At 46.9% G+C, this 8,732-nt stretch overlaps 1 pseudogene; it reads left to right on the forward strand.

Annotated features, from left to right (window-relative positions):
* The first annotated feature begins 656 nt into the window (after positions 1 to 656).
* The window catches only part of LOC102498375 (histidine triad nucleotide-binding protein 1 pseudogene), a 12,788-nt pseudogene continuing 4,712 nt past the window's right edge, over positions 657 to 8,732 (forward strand).

An 8,732-nucleotide genomic window follows, 5' to 3' on the forward strand; every position in this document is an offset into this window, starting at 1 on the left:
CTCGCCCAGCCTGGTGCTGACATGATCTTCGGGAAGATGAAGGCACTTTTTTGTCCTTGACTACAAAGAGTATATTAAAGAAGTGTAAAGGGAGGGTGGTTACTGAATGAATGGTTGAATAAATCAGAAGGTGGAGCACGTAAAACAGAAAGAATCCCCAAAGCCAATCTCAGGGTAGGATGGTGGGCATGCTACGTGTTAAGCACTGGTATTGTCATTTATGAAGATTTTACTATTGACCCATTTGCTGTAGGAGTGTGTTACACTGAGTTCCTTTTTCAATCCACATATTTTTCTTTTTCCTCTAGGGCATGTGTGCTTGCAGAAGAGAGACAGGGAGAGAAAGTGAGAAATCGCCTCCAGTGGGATGGCCATGCCACAATCCCTTCGCCTCCACTCCCCCTTTGGGATTTTGAGCTCACATGCACACGGGGCCAGATGTTTTCCTAGCCACTGGCTTTGGAACTCGAGCAACACGGTTGACTGTGGGATCCAATGCTGGCCCTCCAGCCACACTTGTGATTGTGCCTATTCCATTCAACTTCTTTGGCCAATGTCCTCAAAGAACTCCCAGCAGTTGGTTGCAAGCCAAGGTCAAGAATGCATTCTGGCTCTTTGAGACTTTTCCCTGGCCACCCTGTGGGAGAGAGGCCAGGATGGCAGATGAGAACACCAAGGCTCAGGTCGCCCAGCCTGGTGCTGACATGATCTTCGGGAAGATCACCCGCAAGGAAATCCCCGCCAAAACCCTTTTCAAGGATGACCGGTGTCTTGCTTTCCATGGTATTTCCCTTCAAGCGCCAATACATTTTCTGGTGATACCCAAGAAACATATCCCAGATTTCTGAAGCAGAAGACGACGATGAAAGTCTTCTTGGACACTTTATGATTGTTGGCAAGAAATGTCCTGCTGATCTGGGCCTGGAGAAAGGCTGTCCAATGGTGGTGAATGAAGATTCAGATGGGGGTCAACCTGTCTCTCACATTCATCTCCATGTTCTAGGGGGTGGGCAGATGCTTTGGCCTCCTGGTAAGCATGTTTTGGGGATAACTTTCCCTTCTATAGGCAATAATCAAGTTTGCAAGTTACAGTATCAGCACACTTACATTTGCCTGTGTATAGAGAGATAGAAGAAGTAATTTGAAAACTCCATACATGGGACCAGCAGTTAGCCTAATGGCTATGTAGCTGAACGCCCATGTAGTTGATCGCGGTTCGAGTCCGGGAGCCGGTGACTTAAACTCACACCGGGCACATGTGTGTGCGTGCCCAAGATGCAGAGGAGACCGGACAAGAAGGGATTGTGGTGTGGCCATTCCCCCCTGGGGGATGATTTGTCACTTTCTATCTCTCTGTCTCTCTGGCGAGTGCACATACTCTATAGCAAAAACCTCTCCAAAAATAAACAAATAAATAAATAAATACATAATAAGAGATTTTGTTGCCTGGCCAAAAAAAAAAAAAAAAATGCATTCTGTATTCTTGAGACTGGAAGGTTGGTTGACCCACAGGAGTGAGGCAGCACTTTTGCTTCATTCACTCGCTACGTTACCAAGAGTGCTGGCCAAACACGGACTGTCAGAGGAGAAAAATTAAAGTAAAAGATAGGGTTGACAGCGATTATATAGCAGCTTTCAAAAGAATCCCACAGGGCTTACAAACCGTAAGGGCGACTTGTTATTTTTTATAAAGCGTTCTGTGATGGCTGGTAAAAGCGTAATGGGAGAAGGAAGACAGAGAGGAGACAAGAACTCATAGTGTTTTCTTTCTTCTCTTAAAAATCTTTTCCCCACTAAGAGAACTCAGGGCTATTGAGCAACAACTTACCATTTTCCCAGGGTCAGTTCACGTTCCGCGCTACTCCAACCCCTGCTGAAAGCCAGCTCCTTGGGGAGCCCCAGGAATTGGGGCTGGCCTCTCTTCAGTCTGCAAGCACTCCAGATGAAATGCCCCTTGCTGACAAAGGGGTGGTGTTTGGGGAGAATCCATCTACTGTCAAGGAAGTTTCAATTAACTATGGATGCCAATTAATTGAATTTATATTTCGGCATGAAAAATGTCATTCTAGTATATAGGCCCTGGAAGGATGCCAGGAGCCCAGGTTAATAAATTACATCTCTGCTCATGTAATATTGGAATCACAGACTAATCAGATACTTTATTAAATGCCCACCTGTGCTTGGGGCTACACCTTGGAGAAATTTGATGGAAATAAGGTCTGTCCAGCAGGGCCTGTCCTTCCGCAGTGATCGTCTGACACCCACCTTCATCCGCCCCTTTCCCCAGCATGGCCACGTCTCCAGAGAACAGCTCTAACGGTGAATAATCAACATTCAATTGCCAGTGTTCTGGGTTGGGCACAGTTAATGAGTACAGAACGACAGGGAACGATATTTAATTTATTCCAATTAATAAGGGACTGGGCCTTTCTGGTTAGTGGGAAACTCGCTGTGATTAGTAGGCCGTAGAGTCAAGCTAACTTGTTGTGGGTTATGGCGAACACACCTGCTCAGGAAGCCCCAGTGCTGTCCAGACCACATGTTTTATTCTAAGTCCTTGCAACAATCCTTCAAGGTAGGAAGGAGTCCCTCCCACCGCCTTCACTTCACAGACACAAAAGCTGAGGGTCAGTAAGTGCAAATGACCTTGCTTACAGTCACATGATGGAAAAGCACACTGAAGCCAGCCTTGTCTGACTCAAAACCAGAGTAATTTTTTTTTTCCCTGTGTACTGACCATTTTTCTCTGCATTATAGACTATTTTCTTGGACAAATGTCCCCACATCTCCAGGTAAGTTGAGCTGGTCACTGCCCTATTTTGTCACTGCTGACATACTGGAATTGTTTGTTTTTTTTTTTTTTTACTATTTTTTGGGGGAGAGGTTTTTGCTATAGGGCACGTGCACTCACCAGAAACACAGAGAGAGAGAGAAAGCAAGAAATCACCTCCCAGGGGGGATGGCCACGCTCCAATTCCTTCTCCTCCATTCTCCTCTCGGGATCTTGGGCACACATGCATACATGCCTGGAGTGATTTTAAGTCACCAGGTCTGGGGCTCAAACCAGAGTCAACTACATGGGAGTCCGGTGACATAGCCATTATGCTGTCTGCTGATCCATGGTTTTTTTTTTTTTTTTGATGGAGTCTCTCTGTGTCATGATCTTGCCTCGGCCTCCCCACTGGGACCACGGGTGTGTGTCACAACACCTAGATTGTTTTAAGACAGGATCTTTCTACATTGCCCAGGCCAGCCTTGAACTCACGATCCTACTGGTTCAGTCTCCTGAGCTGCTGGGATTATAGGCCCAAGCCACTACCCTGGCCTTTAGGTTGGACCTGGACTGAAGCGGCCTCCTGTGTGGTCCCAGTCTGTGGAGCATGGTCTCGGCAGGGTGCCGGTGTGGCTGGGCACACGCAGTCCCTCCTGAGCTGCAGTTTCAGGGAAATCAGCAGGAGACGTCTCTGCGACACCCACTGCCCGGCAGTTCACCCTGCTCCCCATTGCTGTGTCTCCGTCGGGGTGCGGGATGGATGTTACCCAGCTGCAGCAAGTTCTCAACTAGCCGCACGTTGCAATCTGTTACTTATTCAACTGTGACTGAGTACCTGGTATGTGCCAATGACTCTGCTGGGTCCCAGGATACCATAATGAGGAAAAGTCTGACTTAGGAAGAATACAGACACCTTAACACAGCAGCACAGTGTGGTCATACTCTATAGCAAAAACCTGGCACCAGGTCTGGGGCTCAAACCAGAGTCAACTACTTCGAGTCCCGGACCCGGTGGCTTAAACTCACACCAGGCGCATGTGCGTGTGTGCCCAAGATCCCGAGAGGAGAATGGAGGAGAAGGGATTGCAGCGTGGCCATCCCCCCTGGGGGGGGGATCTCTCACTTTATATCTCTCTGTCTCTCTCTGTCTTTCTGGCGAATGCACACGCCCTATAGCAAAACATCTCCAAAAAAAAAAAAAAAGAATCACAGTGTGGTGTGTTAGATGCAATGGAATTCCTAAGGGAGGACACTCATTTTGTGGTTGACTCAATCACTCGCTCTTTCCTCTGTGACTGTTTAGGAGTTACCATGATGTACAAGGCAATAAGTCTCCACTGACCTCTGTGACAGGCCAGGGACAGACACAGACAGGAAAGCCACTGGCTGGTATCTGCCTTCCCCCCAGCAGCTCCATTCTCCCATCCCTGACTCCTCCTGCCCAGCAGGTGGCCACTCAAATGCGTGTGTGGACAGCCCAGCCTGCACGTAGATCTCCCTCGAATCTCTTTCGACCAGAAAGAGGCACGGTTTGGCCTGTCATTTGGCCTGTTTGAGAAGGTGGCGCTGGGAACCAGGACCCAGCCAGTGGTACAGAAAGAAAGGAAACGGGCTTTGGGGTAGGGACAAGTCCCTTTGGCTCCATTCCCTACTTCCCCTGTGGTTGGGGACAAGGGGCACAGAAGTCCAGGGGGCTCCGGAGTCTGCTCCTCAAACCAACAGCCTCAACATCACCCGGGAGCAGGTGAGAAATGCAGCATCTTGGGCAGTGTTGCAGAGTCTGTGTGTCAGAATAAGCATTGTAGGGAACCAGCAGTTAGCGTAATGGCTATGTCGCTGGACTCCCACGTAGTCGACCGCGGTTCGTGTCCCGGACCCGGTGGCTTAAAACTCACGCCGGGCGCGTGTGCGTGTGTGCCCAAGATCCCGAGAGGAGAATGGAGGAGAAGGGATTGCGGCGTGACCATCCCCTCTGGGGGGTGATTTCTCGATTTCTGTCTCTATGTCTCTCTCTGTCTGTCTGGCGAGCGCACGCGCCCTACAGTGAAAAATCTCTCCAAAAAAAAAAAAAAAAAGAATAAGCATTGTAAATAAATAAAGTAAAAGAAAAATACTAGAAACGAAACAAGTAAGTAAATTAAAACTCGTGGGACCAGCAGTTAGCGTAATGGCTATGTCACTGGACTCCCATGTAGTCAACCATGGTTCAAGTCCTGGACCCGGCGGATTAAACTCACGCCGGGCACATGTGCGTGTGTGCCCAGGATCCCGAGAGGAGAATGGAGGAGAAGGGATTGCGGCGTGACCATCCCCTCTGGGGGGTGATTTCTCGATTTCTGTCTCTATGTCTCTCTCTGTCTGTCTGGCGAGCGCACGCGCCCTACAGTGAAAAATCTCTCCAAAAAAAAAAAAAAAAAAAAGTAAAAACAAAACAAGAAACCAAAACTTGTTAGCAAAAAGAGAGAGAGAGAGAGAGAATAAGTGTTGTAACAAGAACCCAGCTATTGCATTACGGTTTGAGAAACACTTTCCCCCATTCTTTATAGAGACTGAGGCAGAAAGCCCAGGCCAGAGGAAGGGTGGAGCAGGGCCTGCAGGCCCCGGGCCCACATCACCTTCTGGGTATCTCTCTACTCTCTGATGGTAAAAATGTACCAAAGTCACTTTGACAAAAAATACCTTCCAAACAACTCAGATTGACAGTGGCCTGGAATGAGATTTATGGTGAGCGATCCAAGGAGAGTTCCATTAAAGCCTTGGGCAAAGCAATTCAAAGAAAGTTCATCGCACGGCAAGGGTTTGAGGAAGGGTTGAGAAACATTCTTGTTTTGTATTTTGTTTCTGGGTCCAATGCAGATGAGCTGGAGAGGACTTTGGTAGTCAAAGTGAATTGTCCTTTTTCATTTTGCTTGCTTTTTAAAAACATTTTGTTTTTCATTCTGTACTTTGAGTTTTTCTTCCCTTAGTGTGGGTTAATTCTCAATGCCTTCTCATGCATCTGCGTTGTTTTTTTTCCTTCACTTGTCTACTTTTGCTTTTCTCAAATCATTCTACTGCAAGGAGAGAGAGAGAGAGAGAGAGAGAGAGAGAGAGAGAGAGAGCAGCAGGTGGCGTGGAGGTTAAGGGTGCTGGACTCCCACCTGGTCGACCAGGAGTCCTGGATCTGCTGGCTTGCTTTTTCATTTTCCCTCCCTCTTTGTCCCTCTTCCTCACTCTTCCCCTCTCTGGTCAAATTAAAATAAATAATTAAAATTAAATAAAATAATTCTTAAGAGAGAGAGAGAGAAGTAAGCAGGTTGAGATTTGAAAGCATAGACCAGTGTTTGTTTCATGCAATGACATTATTTTATCCGTTAAGAAGCAATTACTATGAACATTTGATTCAAACATCAAATAGAATTGCATTTCGATTTTAGGCGTGAGAATGATCAATGCCTTACTGGGTGCCTTTCAGTTTCTCCTACCCCCATCTTATTTCCATTGTTTTCTTTTTTCTTTCTTCCCTTTCTTTCCTCCCCTCTCCCCCTTTTCCTTGCCTCCTTTCTTTTAAGGCAAATTGTGTTTATTAAAGCAAATCCCAGACATCATATCATTTAACTCGTTTCCTCCAGAATTTCCTGGAGGCAAGGCCACAGGAGAACATGGACTGGAGAAAAGATCTGTTATTATTGCGTCCCTCACCCAAACATGCGGTTTGTGTTTCTGAGATAAGGAAAAATATAGAATTTCTAAAAACCTCTACACGATCCCCCAGATCTGCTGCAGTTTCTGTTTTCTATCTCCATGTCTTCTCTCTAGAGAGGTGTTTCAGAGAACTTTTTGGGTCTTCTTTTACTATTAAAAGATCCATAGAGATAGGATAGCAGAAATCTTGGATATTTACAAACCTAAAAAGAAAAAAGAAAGTGTATCTTCCCTTACGGTTGGTAAAGAGCATCTCAGAGCATCACTTCTGAAGTTAAAACGTGTCCGTGTGAAGTTTGAAGAGATCTTCTGCGTTAAGAAACCAAACACCCCTTCCCCCTGTGAAGCCCTCCTGGCTGTGGGCTCTGGTGGTTTTAAAGGTAGCGTGGATTAGGACCAGCATGGTGCACGGTTGTGCCGAGGTCCACCCACATCAGCTCTCTGAAGTCCCCGGTAACTTGGAGGTTTGGTTATTTTCCAGTAGTAAATATCATCCCATTACATTTGGGCGAACCGCCCTTCGAATAAGTCAAACAGACAAGAGCTTTGAATGAGGGAATTAATTATAGCTGGTGTCCTAAGGAAAAGAACCCCGCGGTGACACGGACAGTGTAATTAATGAGAGGTAAGCGCCAACAAATCATGGCTTAAAATATTAATGCTATCAAAGAACAGCTGGATAAGGAGGGAAACGCGACCCTTTGGGGGGCCCTGGAAGGTTGCTGCTGCAGAACGTTAAGCAGCTGTGATGTCATGAAATTCCTCTGCATTTTAACAGAAATAATATCAAGAGGCGTGGTTCTGGGAAAGTTGTTAGCAGTAAATGTGTCCTTGAAGTTTTATCATCATGAGCATAATTATATCTCATTTTTGCTGTGGTTCTTCCACGGGACTTTCCCCCTTAATTACTTAGAATATACTTACAGTCCAAACAGCATCCCTAACAGACAAGTAGATTTAAAACAACAAAACCAAAAACACACTTTAAGCTTGATAACAAAATACTTTTTGTAAATAAACATTCCTGTCAATTTCCCGTAGGCTCAAGGTCTTCAGCTAAGTCGGGAAAAACTGTCCCTGTAGCATGTTTGTTGATAAGAGCCCAAACTTAATTTGATTGGACTTAACAGCGTATGATTGCCCCCCAAGAAATAGCTATAAATAAAATATCGACAGCGTTAGAAATGTACAATCCCACGTATAAAATGTGGGACATTTATTTTTACAGTCTCATAATGAAATGCTCAGCCCAATATTTCAAATGAGAAGTTAGAAGTCATTCTTCGCTTGGTGTATATATTTCAGCTGAGATTTGAAAAAAAGAAATTGATTCATTTAGAGTTTAAAAAAAAAAAAACAAAAAGTTCTTCTGGAACTGACCGGACCACTGCGAAGCGGAAAACGCTTCCGATCGCAGGCTGGTACGGCCGGTGCCCAGAACGCGTTGTTCATTTTTTCACTCAACTTGCCAACATTTAACTCGGTGACACAGGCATTCGGCTTGTTTGACAAACAGGTTGAGATCCGCCGATCGTACCCACACAGACCCGTAAACCGAGAGAGGAAGTTGAGGACGCAGTAAAAGGGAAGCCGGAGTGGAGCCCCGGTTTCACATAACACCGGTTTCCTACGGCACTTACGCCGCCCGAGGATCTGTGCCCCTGCAAATAGCCCACAGGGGACGCATCATTTAAATAAATGTGTTTCTTTGCCCGAACAGAAGTTCAGAGCTGCTCAATTATCATTAATTTCGTTCTTTTATTTCCTTCGCCGGCACGAACGGAAAAGTGCGCTTGGAGGTTTGGCGAGGGGGGCGTCTGCTGGAGGGAGCGCCCCGTGACTCCAACTCCGTGCCGCAGGTTCGAGATGCGGGAAAGAGGGTAGGAATTTGTGAAAACGTGCCGTTTGTCCCAGAAGTAAAAGCGAGGGCAGAACGAAGGTGAAAGCTTGGTGCACATGTGGACGATCCTCCCCCCCCCCAAATCCTGTTACGGTCCTGGTCCCTTAGACCCGGTGTCCCGCAAAGAAGCCAGATCTGTGCGACAGAAGATAGACGAGTCCCCAAACTGCAGCCACAAAGCTCGCTTTAAAAAATGAAAGCCACGAAACAGTCAAACCGGCCGCTCCACTCGCGCGCCCTCGGGCGTGGACACGCGCGGAACACGGCAGCCCCCGGGCTCATTCTGCGGAACTTCCTGGCGATGCTAGAGTCGCGGTGCGGAGACAGGAGGGTCCGATCTTGGGCCAGGCCAGGGGGGGGATGGGGGGCGCGATG

This window comes from Tupaia chinensis, unplaced genomic scaffold (assembly GCF_000334495.1).
Source record: "Tupaia chinensis unplaced genomic scaffold, TupChi_1.0 Scaffold000442_1, whole genome shotgun sequence".
NCBI classification, from domain to species: Eukaryota; Metazoa; Chordata; class Mammalia; order Scandentia; family Tupaiidae; genus Tupaia; species Tupaia belangeri.